The sequence below is a fragment of the Mustela nivalis genome (assembly GCF_964662115.1).
Source record: "Mustela nivalis genome assembly, chromosome: X".
NCBI lineage: Eukaryota > Metazoa > Chordata > Mammalia > Carnivora > Mustelidae > Mustela > Mustela nivalis.
The window spans coordinates 40441959-40459935 of NC_139040.1; the positions used below are offsets into that span (position 1 = coordinate 40441959).

A 17977-nucleotide genomic window follows, 5' to 3' on the forward strand; every position below is an offset into this window, starting at 1 on the left:
GCTAATTTGAAACTCAGAGGCGTAAACTAGTCCCAATCCACCAAAAGAGGAGCTCATAGGGCTCCAACTTCCTACATTCGTGAAAGAGGCCAACGTTTTGTAAGAATGTTTGGATTCTGGTGCCAAATATTTGCTGGCCCCCATCTTCCAAGGCATTCATAAGTCTTCCTCTCTTCAGGGGCGGCCTGATTAAGAGCAGGCACTAGGTAAATTAAACGAGGCTATCACTTCAGCTATCCTACTAGTGCTCTGGGAACAGAACTTACAATCAGAAGGTTTAGCCTCTCTAAAGTTCACTTCTGGGAACCTCTGGACCAAATGGACAGACAAATGCCTGACCCAGGGACTTTTGGTATAAGTGACTCTCAGACTCAGGCCAAAGATTTTTGTCACTAGAGTGGCAACTACTGGAAGGGTACTGGGCCTTTACTGAAACTGAAGCCTTTAATGGAGCAGAGTGCCAACTACCTTATGGACTGAGATTCCTATTATGTATGCCCTTGTGTTGGGGGACCTGGAGCTGGTGCAATAAATTAAGAATATGCACATTTTGAACTGCTGCACCACAAGGAGGCATGAGTCACCCACATGGGGTTGTCAAGTACCTCCCTCAGCGTCTGAGCTTCCACTTCAGGGAAATGAATACCTAAAGGTCATTTTGATTGAAGGTGCAGTTTCAATGTACTTGCATGAAGGAAGAAAGAAGACAAGTCCCAAGATTTATTACTTACGGTTCCCAGAAATGAGGCAAGAGTGGGGTAGGGAGCACAGCTAACCAGGGGAAGGGTGGTCCTCCATCCCAGGTCAAGATTAAGCAGAAGGTACAGAGCAGGATAGCGAGTTCCTTGTAAGGTGGTTGGCACAGAGGGTACTTTTTGTGGCCTCAACTCTAAGTGGTTATTTTAAAAGGTACCTTGGAAAAAGCAAAGTGGGAACTTTTGGTGGGAACCCTAAACTCTGGGTGTGACCACGGTTGTTATACTATAAAATGCCCAGATAGCAACTCAAAATAGTTGTTTTCTCATCACAGCCCTGGGTAATAGAAACAGCTCTCAGGAAATTTGGATCAGCAACAGAGGCCTCTTTATTAACATGGGAACAGTATCTACTGGATTGAGCTAAACCCAACCCTGCTAGAGTGTCACAGCTCCATTAAAAAAAAAAAAAAAGCCACATACCTTTCCACTGAGGTTAATTTGCCAAAACTTCTAGGACTTCTGTTGGTTTACCCATGCAAGGCACCAGCCTCTGCTAATGTTACTGAGGGGTTAACAAAACAGATTTTATAGCCTTTGGGACTGCCACAGGTCAGTCAGGCTTCTAGTCCTGTTTTGCTGCAAAGCAAGTACAACAATGGACTTAACAAAATAACAATTTTGGGGTTTTTCATACCCTTTCATCCTGTAGCATCAGGTTATCACAGAAAGACTTGAATCAAGGGCTATTGAGAGAACTTTAGAGCCTGAAGTGTTCAAAGATACTGCTCATAGTCCTCATTATATTAAATTCATGCTCCTTTGACATAACTATACCATATTTAAAATCACAGCAAGTGGTGAGACCACCAACAGAGTCATTTCTATCTAATGGTGTATACCCACACCAGACACAACCCAATTACAAGCTCTCACAGAGAGGGTAGCCCTGGCATTGCCATCCACAGATAAGGAACATTCATCTGGGACTTTGACCTTTCCTTTCTTTTCCTTTCCTTTCCTTTCCTTTCCTTTCCTTTCCTTTCCTTTCCTTTCCTTTCCTTTCCTTTCTCCCTCAGATAAAAATCAAAACTTAGCCATTTCTTTGATCCTAATGAGGACTTGACATGGACCAATGAATCTGGAACCATCTTCAGCCTGTGATCAGTCATAATCCAGAAGAAGCCAAGCAGACTACCCATCACTCTGTGGAGAGAGAGGTGCCCTCACCTACCACCTGCATCCTTTGCTCCACTGAAGGTACTGTGGAAGCCATGAGGGGGAGCTAAAACTCAGGCTAGGTAACACCATTTTAACAATACCCAGAGGACAATCAGTCCCTTACCGCTGGCCACAGTTGACCACTGACTTTAAGCCCTATGCTATTACTGTGCTCCTTCCTTACCTGAAAAGTTTCTACCCTTACCAGTGTTGATTGTATGTCATTCACCCAAGCCCTGGTAATCTGCACACTTCTGTAGACAGGGTCTATCTGGAAACAACATGCCACAGACACACCATAGTGAGAGACACCACACAGGTGAGACTGGGGGCAATAGGAACCATGCTGTTGGCTATTCAGGTTAGTCAATCATACTATCATGACCAAGGACATCAACACGGAGGTTAGCATTCTTTTTCCTATCTCTACCTACTGTTACAAGGAGTACCCCTTCTGGCTAAGCTGGACTCTTACTGCTAATGACTCATAGATGCTTTCTAAACCCTGGAGGCCTACTGTTACTTCAGATCGGTAAGACCCACTGTTAACAATTAGTGCCATCAAACAAATAGAGTAATGGGCCAGTACTTATCAAGTCTCACTTAAGGACTGCCCAGAAATAATATGCATCCAGTATTGAAACCAGGATGCTTGTTATTGTTAGAGTTTGATTAAAAATACTGTCATCCAGAGCCAATACCAACAAACTGTATGTTTACAAAGATAAAATTATAGATCTTAACTAACCCTTGGTATAATGACATATGTAAACCCTGCCAAAAATTTTTGCTGTCATAATTTTTTATCTCTTTTCCTATTAATTACAATGCCCTCTCCCTCTCTCTCTTGCTCTCTCCAGTATAAGCCCCACTTATTGAGGCAGAAAAATATTGCACTAACCAGGTGGCCAGGTTCACTTTACCATGGGTTTCCTCTCTGGTTGCTAATCAGTATAGACAAAGAAGGAAAGGCATACAACATAAAATTAACCAGGACAAGGCCTGCCTAAAATGTCAGGGGCTACAACCAGCTTGGGAGTTCTTTCCTAACCTAACCTCACCATACCAACATCAAGATTTGCATTACACTCAGAGAAAGCAGGTTCTTAGAATTAACAGGCTAACTACCTGAAGTAAACAATCATAGCTTTGGGTTTTTTGTTTGTTTCTTTGTTTGTTTTGAAGAACAGCAAAAGCAGTTCTTCTGAAAAACATATTTGATACCTTGTAGAAATCTAATCACTCTTTACATGGCAATTTCTCCATTCAAATTGACAGCTACCTGTTTACAACCATTACAAAATTTGCCAGGCCTACCAGGACCATCATTAGTAAGAACTTGGGGAAATATTTAAGGGAGACTGCCACCCAATGTTACTCTTGTACGGGATCTTTTATTTTTTTTTTAAAGATTTTATTTATTTATTTGACAGAAATCTCAAGCAGGCAGAGAGGGAGGAAGGGAAGCAGGCTCCCCGCTGAGCAGGCTCAATGTGGGGCTCGATCCCAGGACCCTGAGATCATGACCTGAGCTGAAGGCAGAGGCTTTAACCCACTGAGCTACCCAGGTGCCCCGTACGGGATATTTTAAAAGCATCTACACCACACCTTGTGGGATAAAGCAATGAGAAGCTCAGCAGAAAAGCTAACCTGGGAGGGAAGCTATTGGTATTGTCACATGACTGCCTCCTAGGAGTCCACTTCTGAGGCTATTAAAGCTATATGAATAGCTGTCCAAGAAAAATTTCCACTAGAATGGCAGCAATGGAGCAGGTGGTAGTCTCCCATTGAAACACAGCAACGTTATGATAAACAGGGACAGAATTAGGCTGGATATACAGCGCAATGGATGTCTATTTTGAAATAATTTGGCCCACCTGTGAGGATCCTGTATGTGCATACTCCACATTTCAGGGTCCAATTTAGTGCATTCCTAAATTAATGACTTTTTCCAAACTGCCAAGAACACCCCTGCTAAGTTTGTTCGGTGCCCATGGGAACACATCGGTGCTAATTGTTATTGGCAGGTGGCAGGAAACTCAAGCAACAATTACGCCAATCTGAATAAGGAGGAACATACAGTTGCTCATCAGAACAAACCTGCATATTACCTTAGTCACAGCAATACATAAAGATGGCAAATTGAACCACATTCTGGGCTTAATTATGCCAATCTGCTTTTAGTACACATAGCATATACCTCTCTCTGGTCAAGCTCCCCCATAAACCTCATTTATCAAAAGGAACCTAGTCCTCTAACCATCATATCCAACACAATATCTAGAGGCTAATCTCACATAAGAATGGCACTGGTGGGGGCGCCTGGGTGGCTCAGTGGGTTAAGCCGCTGCCTTCGGCTCAGGTCATGATCTCGGAGTCCTGGGATCGAGTCCCACATCGGGCTCTCTGCTCAGCAGGGAGCCTGCTTCCTCCTCTCTGCCTGCCTCTCTGCCTGCTTGTGATCTCTCTCTGTCAAATAAATAAATAAAATCTTTAAAAAAAAAAAAAGAATGGCACTGGTGGGCTGAATCCATACCATTTTTATCTGACTCAGGTGCTGAATGCAAGGCAGGTAGAATGCAAGCTTATTTGTATCGTTATATGCTTCTATTAATACCACCTGCAGTTGCACCAAGCCACACAAAATCACCTTTATGGGAACAGAAGGAAGTAGAGGAAGCCTGGTGGGCCTGTTAAGGGAATCAAATGGCTTTCCCTTGTTTGACCCTGGAGAATGTTTCTTATACTTGGGTTTGGCTCCAAATTCTAGAGTTTTACTTAGCAGCTGAACCCTCTGAGTACTTCCCCCAACAAACCATGCTAGACAGAACTCTCCAACGCCACAGATCTTTCACATACATATACTCACTCTCACATTCATTCACACATGCTCACATGTGCATCCGCACACTTATATATGCACATTAATACACTCGCACAGGAACATGCTCACACATTGACTCATATACACTCACATCCACACTGACATTCCTCACATGGATACACTCACATATCGACATGCTCACACCAATGACCCTACTGATACTTTAACTTACGCACAGAAACTTGCAAAATTCCATGCACACGATCACAAATTCACTCCTAAACATGAACACACAAGCATTTACTAAACTACACAAATAAACGCACATTAACAAACTCCTATGGATTGCCATGCTTGTTCACACACTGGCAGATATTGAGATATTCACTGGCTCACACCAGCGTGCCCACACTCATAAGCACATATATACACATTCATGCTCACAAATTCTGGAGACATGTATATACTCAGACTTGAATGTTCACATATATAATAGTGCTTAATCACTCACTTGCTAAATATCCTATACATAGTTATTCACACATTCTCTCACACACATCAGTGCACTTATATTCTCTCACACATATGACCATACTTAAACATGGTCACACACTCACATCCTCATCCATTTACTCACACAAACATGCTTATAAATTCACTCACACACATAAACATCTTCAAATTATTTCCATGTAAGTATATTCCCAGTTAACTTGTACAGTAACATGCTCTCATGTATATATTCTCTCCATTCACTGGTAAACATGTATGTTCACATACACAAAGATGCCCACAAATCGACTCAAACATGCTCATAAGATATACATATTCACACACACATTTGTAAACCCTCATGTCAATTTATTCACTCATGAATATGATCACAATTTTATTCACAAACAGCATACTCATAAACTACTCATAAACATTTCAACCCATGTGCTCACACATTCAATCACATGAGCTTGTTCACAAATTCACTTACATACTGGCACACTGGTATTTGCTTAAATTCACACACCCATATATTCACTTATATATGCATATTAACCTCACAAACAGAAAAATACTCACATACTCACTCACATACAAATATACTCTCATATTATCATGCTACTCAAATTCACATTTACCCATTCAGTCATACATGAACACCTATACATGTACTCACACACACACTCCATCCCTCATACACTTGAATATGCTCAGGCATCCACATAATAACATCCTCAATTAAGGACATGCTTATACAATTATTCACTATTAACATCATATACATAGACATACTCACATATACTCTCATGTTGATGCTCATTAACATTCTCACCCCTAAGACCTTGATCATGTATAATCATACATATTGGGGTGAATGGCTAGCTCAGTTGGTCAAATATGCAACTCTTGATCTCAGGGTCATGAGTTCAGGCCCCACGTTGGGTGTAGAGCCTACTTTAAAAAAAGAGACTCTCTCGTATTACATGGAGCACTTGGTGTGGTGCATAAACAATGAATTCTGGAACACTGGAAAGAAATTTTAAAAAATAAATAAAAATAAAAATAGTCTCTCTCTAAAAATGAATAAAAGATGTGAATAGACATTTAAAAAAATCATGCTCATGTATTGACTCACTAGAGAACCTGCTTCCTCATGAACATGCTTACACATGTACTCATGGAAATGATTATTGTCACACATTAGACACACATTCACTTGTACACAAATTCATTCACATGTTAAAATATACTCACATATTAATGGTCTCATAGAGGAAATTGCTCATATATTCACTCACAGATATGAACATACATACAAGTGCACACTCAGTGACACATAAAATAATATGTTTACACATTTATTCACCCCAACTGGCTCACACATTTAGTCAACTGAACATGATTACGGTATCACTCATAGACAAGACACATTCATATATGTCACATGTACACATACATTCCCTCACTTTTTGCAATAAACACTGAAACACGGGCATGCTCACACATTCATTTGCGAAGGAACATAATTCCAAACACATATTCACACATTTATTCATAGGAATGTATTTTTCCATTAAGAAGCTCACGATGAGGGGCACCTGGGTGGCTCGGTGGGTTAAAGCCTCTGCCTTTGGCTCAGGTCATGATCAGGTCATGGGATCGAGCCCCACATCGGGCTCTCTGCTCAGCGGGTAGCCTGCTTCCCCCTCTCTCTCTGCCTGCGTCTCTGCCTACTTGTGATCTGTCTGTCAAATAAATAAATAAAATCTTAAAAAAAAAAAAAGAAAAAGTGCAATTGCTGGGTCATAGGGCAGTTCTATTTTCAACATTTTGAGGAACCTCCATGCTGTTTTCCAGAGTGGCTGCACCAACTTGCATTCCCACCAACAGTGTAGGAGGGTTCCCCTTTCTCTGCATCCTCGCCAGCATCTGTCATTTCCTGACTTGTTTATTTTAGCCATTCTGACTGGTGTGAGGTGATATCTCATTGTGGTTTTGATTTGTATTTCCCTGATGCCAAGTGATATGGAGCACTTTTTCATGTGTCTGTTGGCCATCTGGATGTCTTCTTTGCAGAAATGTCTGTTCATGTCCTCTGTTATTTCTTGTACTATTGGGTATTTACCCTAAAGATACAAATGTAGTGATCCAAAGGGGCACATGCACCCGAATGTTTATAGCAGCAATGTCCACAATAGCCAAACTATGGAAAGAACCTAGATGTCCATCAACAGATGAATGGATCAAGAAGATGTGGTATATATACACAATGGAATACTATGCAGCCATCAAAAGAAATGAAATCTTGCCATTTGCGACAACATGGATGGAACTAGAGCGTATCATGCTTAGTGAAATAAGTCAAGCAGAGAAAGACAACTATCATATGATCTCCCTGATATGAGGAAGTGGTGATGCAACATGGGGGCTTAAGTGGGTAGGAGAAGAATCAATGAAACAAGATGGGATTGGGAGGGAGACAAACCATAAGTGACTCTTAATCTCACAAAACAAACTGAGGGTTGCTGGGGGGAGGGGGTTTGGGAGAAGGGGGTGGGATTATGGACATTGGGGAGGGTATGTGCTTTGGTGAGTGCTGTGAAGTGTGTAAACCTGGTAATTCACAGACCTGTACCCCTGGGGATAAAAATATATGTTTATAAAAAAAAAAAGAAAGAAAGAAAAAGAAGAAGCTCATGATGAGGCACCTGGGTGGCTCAGTGGGTTAAACCCTCTGCCTTCAGCTCGGGTCATGATCCCTGCGTCCTGGAATTGAGTCTCACATCAGGCTCTCTGCTCAGCGGGGAGCCTGCTTCCTCCTCTCTCTCTGCCTGCCTCTCTGCCTGCTTGTGATCTCTGTGTCAGATAAATGAATAAAATCTTTGAAAAAAAAAGCTCACGAGATGAACATACTTGCACATTCACTCACATATACAAAAATACCCAAACATATGATCATTCACACAAAAATGTCCATAAATTTATTCCAACATAATGACACATGAATGTGTGCTCACATACACACATGCACAGATCCTGCATGTATGAACATATGAAAATTAACACACTCACAAACAGGAACATTACCCATTTATTTGCAAGTAAACATTTTAACACTCATCATAGAGCTCACACATTCAGATGTACACAGGAACATACAGTCCCAAGCACATGCTCACATGTTCATTCACACACAAATTTACTCACATTAACAACCTCATGCAAACGAGAATGCTTACACATTAACACACAAAGGAGAATGCTTATACAGTAACACATAAATGAACATGCTTACATCTATGTACAGATTCACAAATTTACTCATACACATGAACAGGTACAAACATTTACTTAACCACACAAGTATACTCACACTGACACTTGTAAATAGGCTCACACATCAATATCATACATGGGCATGCATGGGCACACATTTATTCACTGACATGATCATGCTCAGAGGTTTACTCACACTGGTGGGTACACTTATTACTCTCATGGATATGCTCTGTCATTCACTCACTCAAAACAAATATACTCAAATCAACATGGTTACACATGTGGAATACGTTCACTCACTCACCCATACATGCTTGTATACACAGTTACTTAAATGGTCACTCCTATGTATCAATGCTGATACATTTATTCATGTGTATGTGAATTCTTGAATTTATGTTCACAGACACATAATCACTTACAAACTCAAATCTGCTTAAAAATTCATTCACGTGGAGTGCCTGGGTGGCTCAGCTGGTTAAGTGTCCTACCCCTGATATTAGCTCAGGTCTGGATCTCAGAGTCTTGAGCTCTAGCTCCATGCTGGACTCCATGCCCATGGAGCCTGCTTCAAAAAAATTCACTCACATACATAGACATTCACATATAATCACTTGTACATATTCACACACCCAGTCACATGTGCCTATCAAGATACTAACTATAAAAACCTGGTTATTATTCAGTCATATATATTTGTGCTCAAACACACAAACTTATGAAGTTATGAAGTCATGTACTTATAGATAATAGACATGCACATACTCACACATTCAGTTACTAATAAAACATGCTAACAGTTTACTCAAGAATGTAGTGACATTTTAACTCACATAGTTACATACATATATAATATCATTCACCCTCCCAATTACACAGACATGCTCATTCACTCACATAAACATGTTCACAAAATCACTCACATATCCAACAGACTTATTTATACTCACATGTACATACTCACCCTTTAACTTACACAAAATCACATGATTATAGGAGCATGCTCATATGTTCACTTGTACATGAACATGCTCATACTTAACAAATGCTCACACAGTCACTCACATGAATACACACATTAGCAAGCTTAAAGATGAATCCACATTCACTCACAACATGCTTACAGGTTTACTAACACATAGCCATACATCTACATGCTCACATGTTCATTGAGTCACATGAACATGCCCACAAATTCATTCCCACACAGGACACATTCATATATTCATATATTCTCACATTCACTCAATCACATTTTTTCTTACCACTCACAAATGTACTTATACATTTAAATAATCATACACTTGTCCATCCTTATCTTAACATAATCACAAACTCACACATTAACACATTCAATTATACACACAAGTGTTTGCAAAATCATTTGCATATATAGACATTCTTACATGTGAATATTTATACAAATCACATGCCTAGTCTTACAATCATATAAATTTATATTATAAATTTATAAATTTATATTTACATTCTCAAAACCAGGAACATGCTTATAGAGACACACAAACATGCTCATAGAGCATGTTTATAGAGACACACAAACATGCTCATATCCACCACAAAGCACAAACATTCACTCAGAGAAGAAAATACACTCACATGTGCTTATGTTCAGATGCTAACATTTCCCTCATACAGAGATACTCACATTAACTACTTTATGGCAGTGACACTCACATAAATACTAATATCCATGTACATGGCCACTCACACTTGAACACTCACAGACACACACCTCAACACTCAAATATCATAACACTAATGTATGATATGTTCAAGTGCATATATTTACTCTCTCAAACATTCCTGCTCATATATATGCACACATTCACTCACACAAATATACTCACACTTCACTTATTTGAATGAGCATTGTCACACATTCACTCACACACCAGATACTCAGGAGATTTATACACACACACTCACACATTCACTTATACATGTGAATTATCACTGACACAAAGAGGAATATTTTCATATATTCACTTGCACATGATCATAGTCACACTCAACAGGAAGGTCACAAATTCAAACACAGAAGTACACTTACATTCACTGACACACACATACATTCATGCCTTTACACAAATAAAGTCATATGTTAATAAGATCATACCCCCCAATCTACTGACACACTCACTAAACAGAAACATGCTGATATGTGTGTTTATACTCACAAATACACTCCTACAAATAAGTACACACAAATATTCACTTAAAATACAAATTCATACACAATAAAACACCCTCACCTATGACTAGGTTTATACACATACTGTCATATTTATGCTCACATGTATACAAATGCTCAAACATGCACTCATAAGAAAAGCTCATTCACTGACTCACACAAACTTGATAAGCATTTCATTCACATGCCTTTGCATACTCAGACGGCTGGTTTGCAATCTCAGGAGGTCTCTGGGTGAAATCTGAAACCAGCCCCTGTACACAGAGAGCAAAGAGAGACCAAGGAAGAGGCAGACCACTCCAGGTTGGTAGGTGGCAGTTTTAATAAGCAAGAAAACTTGCATACAAGACTTGTATTGGGTGGCCAAAAGAGGAGTAGACCTCTATACCTGCCTGCCAGAATCTTAAAAGTTTGTATGGAACCCTTAATGGGGTTCAGTCATATATGTAGTCCAGATGGTCTCAGGAACACATTATTCTCAAGGCTACATCCATGAAATGGCTCCTAGTGGGTAATGGTAGGCAAAATGTACATTCTAAGGACAGGGGAGGGGATAAGGAGCTTCTGATTGCCCAGGTCCTGCTTGCAGGTCAGTATGCAGTCACATCCTCTTGATGATCTCCTTGAACACTCTGTCCTTTATGACTGACTCTTATGATCTTATATACCCCCTTCTTTCACATCGTGTCCCAAGTGGTCAGCAAACGATTTTCTTAGTCTGGAGGTAGCTCATTGGGTGGCTATCTGGCCTCACTAGAGGAAGATGCCATGGCAATAATATAAGCACATGCAAGAGAAAAGACAGATGAAGATAATAATTTCCAATAAGTAACAGATTTTCTCCCCAAGAGCCCCATGATCCAAATCACTGATTTAAGTCCCCTGGGCTGGGGGTTGGATCACCCAAGGCATTCATTTGTGGCCTCATGTGATTTAATAAAGATGATAAGTTAGCAGGGCCTGAACATATAACATTCTCTTCGGGTAATGGTACATGTTTCTTCTTGTGAGGCAGTAGTAAAGTCTAAGGCCATCCTAAGGAACTACAGAGTGGTAACTGCCTGCATACCCAACATTTGGATTGATTCCTTTGCTGGGCACATGAATGGGCCTACTAAAGAAAGGTATTTCCATCATAGCCCACTCTGGGCCTGGATTTCATAGCAGCAGAAGTCTAAGGCTGAAAGACAGATATTTAGTAGAAACTTGTGTGGGAAGGACTTCCCCATCTATAAGAATTATACTTACGGACTGACCAATCCTTAGATGGTAATGTGGCCACAGCATTAGGAATTTTACCTGGTTGTATATACCATACATGAATACAGTACATGTTGGCCAGGACTGTCAGATATGAGGAAATGGATTAGGGGTAGGATATGTCACACCAGGACCCCTACCTTTTCCCCCCTTTTTATGGTGTGTGTTCCATTCTAGGTATAGTATACAGGTCTGGTGTGCAGCAAATAATAGGATCCCAGTGGAGATTGAGTAATTCCCTTTCACTCTGGGTTACAAAATAAATGACCTATTTCAGTGAGACATCCCACTTCAAATTCCAGTAGATAATATCTTTCCTAGGTGTGATGGTTCTTGCTATTCTCAGCAGCATTGCATGTCTATCCATGTGAAATTTGGAGGCAATAGCTGTTTTCTGCAACTTGCATACCTTTCCGGTATTGGGTGTCTTGGTAAGAGTCTCCAATCTGGCATATGGGGCAATCAGCCCTACTGGTTGATCATTCAAATGTATGAAGACTAAGGATAGTACTTTAGTCCTCCCAGTCAAGGTGGTTTTACTTGTTAGTAATTTGATCTGGTGCTTTAATATTCCATTTTTCCTTTCTGTCAACCCTGATGCTTTCAGGTTAGAGGGGAAGATGGATTCTTTGTTCAGTGTCATGTTCTTTCATCCAGTCTTGAACATCATGACCTTTGAAATGTGACCCCCATCATTGTCTATTCAGTGAGGGTATCTGTATATAATACTCAGCTTTTCCAGTCCTCTAATGGTGACAGTCTGGCTTTCATGGCTGTAGAAGAAAGCTTAGGATAGAGCAGATGCAGTGTCCACACAAACTAAAGCTTATTTAGAACCTTCACGCAGATGGAGAGGGCCAATGTAATAAATTTGCCCATCCCTCTCTGGTTAGAAACTCTAATGGATGGGCCCAGATGCTTTTGGAAGTTGCCTGAATATTGTTTAGAACACATAACACATGCTGTTACTGCTTTAAACAAGTCACTGTATTTGAAGGGCAATCTAGCATCCTTGGCAATACACCATCACACTTGGGCACTCTGGTGGCTGCTCTTTCTATGTACCCAGTCTACTGTGTCTACTGAAGAATAGATTGCTAGAGTTCATACCCAGACTGGAACATCAGATTCCTGATTGCCAGGGGCTGTCAACACCTTATGAGCTGGGATGTGGGTAACAGTGAGGAGTGCCTCAGGTTCTTGCAGGCAAATCCAATTGTCTTTCTACATATCCTGACCCCACAAGGGCTTATTCATGATCATCTACCCCCTTGGTTTTCCCATTGATGAAGCCATAGTGCTAATCACTATAGAACAGCCCAACTGTCGTTGTAATTGTTAATAGCCAAGACTCAGGAGAGATCACAGGCAAAACTGCTCTCTTCAGTTCACCGGCTGCAGTTCATTCTTTTTCACATCCAGAAGGTGTCAGTGTTGGGCCAAATAGTGACTCTAGGCTGTGATGATGGCTTGCCTTGACTTGAGACTAGACCCCTCTGTATACCAGGTATCAATAGGAATTTTCCTTTTTCTATCTCTGCAGGCCTCAGGGGCTGCCACAGGAATGGAGTGGGTGCCATTGAAGGATTTACATAGTCTACAGGGCTTAGTAGCATTCATGTTTCTAGAGACAGTGGGCTGGTGAACAGGGTGCTCCACTGATGCAAATAGGCACGCCTTTTAGTAAAAGTGAGAGTTTGAACCATAGCAGAGGTCGGTAAATGGAATATATTCTCAAATACTCCTTGATAGGGAGGAAGGTGCTTACCACAATGTATTGTTCATTAAAGCTATCTGGTCATATCTGAGTCTACGGACATTCTCAAATATGACATTCCAGTCAAAGCCTTGGTAATATAACCAATGTTTCTAAGTGTGTCTAGTTACAAGAATAGATTCTTAGTGAACTTATGCAAATAAATACATTGCCATGAAAGTAAAAATACTAAGAGTTTCTAAATTCTGGAAGAATCAGGTAGGGAGAATAGATCAATGTTTCATCTTTGTTTATAAAGCTGTATGTCAGCAAAGTTTTGATAGCTTAAGAGAGAAAAGTCTTTCTTGAATCTGCAAAAACAAAGCATAAAAGAATCAATGTTTCAGATAAAAAAATCATAAAAATTATAATCTTCCTCATCAGTTCATTCAATTTATATAATTTATTCTTGTCACTCTCTTCTTAGCAGCTTTATGAATTCATGTTTTTCCCATTAGAGTTCTGTAAATTTTTATTTTACAGTTCATACCAGTTCTGTGGTAGGATCTCAGTTACCACAAAACCTGTACTTGTCAGAGTCTTTCCATAAATTTCTTTGAAGATGAAGCACTTTTGCAGGACTGCTTTTCCAAAAGCATCAGAGTAAAACAATTATCTGTAAATGACAAAACATTTTAGCATGGCCATGATTAAAGATTTGATGAGAGTTCATTATAATGCAGTTGGCAGGGCATTTGGTTATTTCTGTGACATACATCAACATACAGAGAGACATGGAGACCCCACAACTTTTGTTCCAAAACTTTAGCCATGAATTAGGTACAATACAAAAGGTACTATTTTATAAATAACAGCTGAATCCAAACTGTCTCTGGAGATGGAGCAAGTTAAGGTTACCCACTCAAGTGGCTAAAGCTTTTTAGCCACAAATATTAAGGCTTTTAAGCCTCAGATATTAATTTGAGGAGACTTTTAAGGTTTGTATTTGCCCTTGAGTAATCTTATGGAGGCTGTGGTCTAGAGTTTGGGCAAGGGAGCTTCTATTACGCTCTGGATTTTAAAAAGCCTCTTTCTCTCTTTTTTTTTCTTCAGTCTCAGACAATTGGGGGCAGTGTTTTGGGCATTTCTTAGGATGTTTACATTTCAAACGCACAGTAAAATTTACAACTGCAGCATTAGATAAAGAATGCAAGCTTTTCTCCTAGGAGATTTGAGGTATATTTTTCTATTATTGGAAGTCTAGAGTGATTACTAAAATTTTCCTTTGTTTTAGGGGCTAGACAACATAGAGTGCTTTGTCCCTTATTGTCAACTACCATAATATTCTTCCCTTGTTCTCTTCACCTTTCCAGAAGTTCCAGCTCTTTGTCACAGGTGCTGGGATCTTAATCCAGGTAATTTTGCACCCTCCTAGCTTTGTCAAAAAGCATGCTGAGTATTTGAACTTATCCTGCTTTCCCACCTTTCTACCAGCCCGAAAGCTAGCAGAGTCACTGATCCCCACACATCCTTCTCAAAACTTGCCTCTTCTTCCAACTTTCTAACTTCAGATTTAGCCTTTAATTGGACTTCAGTAGCCAGCCTAACTGCCCACAGTAGAGGCCAACCCCTTGCACCAGCCATATTTTCCCTGCTTTTGCCACAATGCACTATGTGTTGTTACTTAACATAAGTGCATTAGACCAGCTGGCATTTTTCAAGTCATCCCCATACTCACACATGGCCCACAAGCTTCTAACAAACAAGTCACCCCTGTTCACATAGAGGTTGAAGACCAACCCAGGATTTTCCTCATGAATGCCTTTTTCCCAAGACCCATTTCTTTTTTTTTCTGGCTAGCTCGCCAGTTACTGCTTTGTAAGCTTGGAAGGTCCTTGGGTGAAATTTTAAACTGTCTTCCGGTTATGGAGAGCAAGGAAAAATGAAAGAAGGCAGCAGACCACTCCAGATTGGTAGGTTGAAGTTTTAATAAGGAAACTTACATTTGAGGCTTGTTTGGGGTGGCTGCAAGAAGAGTAGATCTCTTCAACCATCCACCAGAATCTTAAAAGTTTATGTAGAGGCCTTAAATGGGGTTTGGTTAATACCCAGTCTAAATGGTCTCAACATTACTCTCTCTAGGTCACATCCTTGAAATGGGTCCTAGTGCAAGAACAGTGGGTATCATGTAAATTCCAAGGACAGGAGAGAAAGTAAGGAACTTCTGATTGCCCAGGTCTAGCTTGAGGGTCAACTAGCAGTCAAGTCCTCTTGATGACATTCTCTAACAAAGATACATTCACATGGACTTTCACACAAACTTGCTTAAACGTTTTAGTCAGTCACATGAGTATGCTTATAAATGTACTCATACAGGGAAACAAATATATACACTCATATGCTCTTGTACACCCCTTTATTTACACATGTGCATTAACCTCAACATAAGGAGTTGATTCACACACACACTCAAACACAGACATCTACCATGAGGCTCAAGTATCCCCTCACATGTAAATAAGCTCACAACCACTTCCACTCATATGGTTATGTTACATTCATACAAGAATTCTCACAAGTGACTGGAGGAGTCAAGATGGCGGAGAAGTAGCAGGCTGAGACTACTTTAGCTAGCAGGGGATCAGCTAGATAGCTTATCTAAAGATTGCAAACACCTACAAATCCATCGGCAGATCGAAGAGAAGAAGAAAAGCAATTCTAGAAACAGAAAAGCAACCACTTTCTGAAAGGAAGGACTGGCGGAGAAGTGAATTCAAAGCAACGGGAAGATAGACCCCAGGGGGAGGGGCTGGCTCCCAGCAAGTGGCGGAGCAACAGAGCACAAAATCAGGACTTTTAAAAGTCTGTTCCACTGAGGGACATCGCTCCAGAGGCTAAACCGGGGTGAAGCCCACGTGGGGTCAGCGTGGCCTCAGGTCCTGCAGGGTCACAGAAGGATCGGGGGTGTTTGAGTGTCGCAGAGCTTGCGGGTATTGGAACGGGAAAACCGGCTACAGAGACAGAGCTGACAGTAAGCTCGCAGCTCGGGTTTACCTTGAACCGGTCGCGGGCTCCGTGGGCTCGAAGCGCAGCCGGAGGTCAGGCGGATGGCAGGCTGGACGCTGTTCTCTGAGGGCGCACTGAGGAGTGGGGCCCCAGGCTCTCGGGTCCTCCGGGCCGGAGACCAGGAGGCCGCCATTTGTATTCCCGTCCTCAGGAACTCTACGGAAAGCGCTCAGGGAACAAAAGCTCCTGAAAGCAAACCCCAGCGGATTACTCAGCCCAGCCCCGGGTAAGGGTGGTGCAATTCCGCCTGGGGCAAAGACAATTGAGAATCACTACAACAGGCCCCTCCCCAGAAGATCAACAAGAAATCAGGCCAAAACCTAGTTTACCTACCAAGGAGTGCGGTTTCAATACCAAGGAGAGCAGCAGAATTCCAGAGGAGGAGAAAGCAAAGCACGGAAATCATGGCTTTCTCCCTATGATTCTTTAGTCTTGCAGTTAATTTAATTTTTTTTCTTTTTCATTTTGTTCTCTTCTGCTAAAAATTTTTTAACTTTTACCCTTTTCTTTTTTAACGTTTTTTAACTAGTTTATCTAATATATATATATATATTTTTTTTTTCTTTTTTATACTTTATTTGTTTTCTTTTATTAATTCTTTTATTTCTTTTTTTTTCTTTCTTTCTTTCTGAACCTCTTTTTATCCCCTTTCTCCCCACCTCATGATTTGGGATCTCTTCTGATTTGGTTATAGCATATTTTCCTGGGGTTGTTTACACCCTTTTAGTATTTTACTTGCTCCTTCATATACTCTTATCTGGACAAAATGACAAGGCAGAAAAATTCACCACAAAGAAAAGAACAAGAGGCAGTACCAAAGGCAAGGGACCTTATCAATACAGACATAGGTAATATGTCAGATCTAGAATTCAGAATGACAATTCTCAAGGTTCTAGCCGGGCTCGAAAAAGGCCTGGAAGATATTAGAGAAACCCTCTCAGGAGATATAAAAGCCCTTTCTGGAGAAATAAAAGAACTAAAATCTAACCAAGTTGAAATAAAAAAAGTTATTATTGAGGTGCAATAAAAAATGGAGGCTCTCACTACCAGGATGAATGAGGCAGAAGAAAGAATAGTGATATAGAAGACCAAATGACAGAGAATAAGGAAGCTGAGCAAAAGAGGGACAAACAACTACTGGACCACGAGGGGAGAATTCAAGAGATAAGTAACACCATAAGACGAAACAACATTAGAATAATTGGGATTCCAGAAGAAGAAGAGAGAGA

At 40.6% G+C, this 17977-nt stretch overlaps 1 long non-coding RNA gene across 1 annotated transcript in view; it reads left to right on the forward strand.

Moving 5' to 3' along the window:
• The window catches only part of LOC309856353, a 32332-nt gene extending 29717 nt beyond the window's left edge, over positions 1-2615 (forward strand). Inside the window, exon 4 of the long non-coding RNA XR_014307158.1 lies at positions 1775-2615. This is a non-coding gene — a long non-coding RNA (uncharacterized lncRNA). The remainder of the gene's footprint in view (positions 1-1774) is intronic.
• The last annotated feature ends 15362 nt before the right edge of the window (positions 2616-17977 follow it).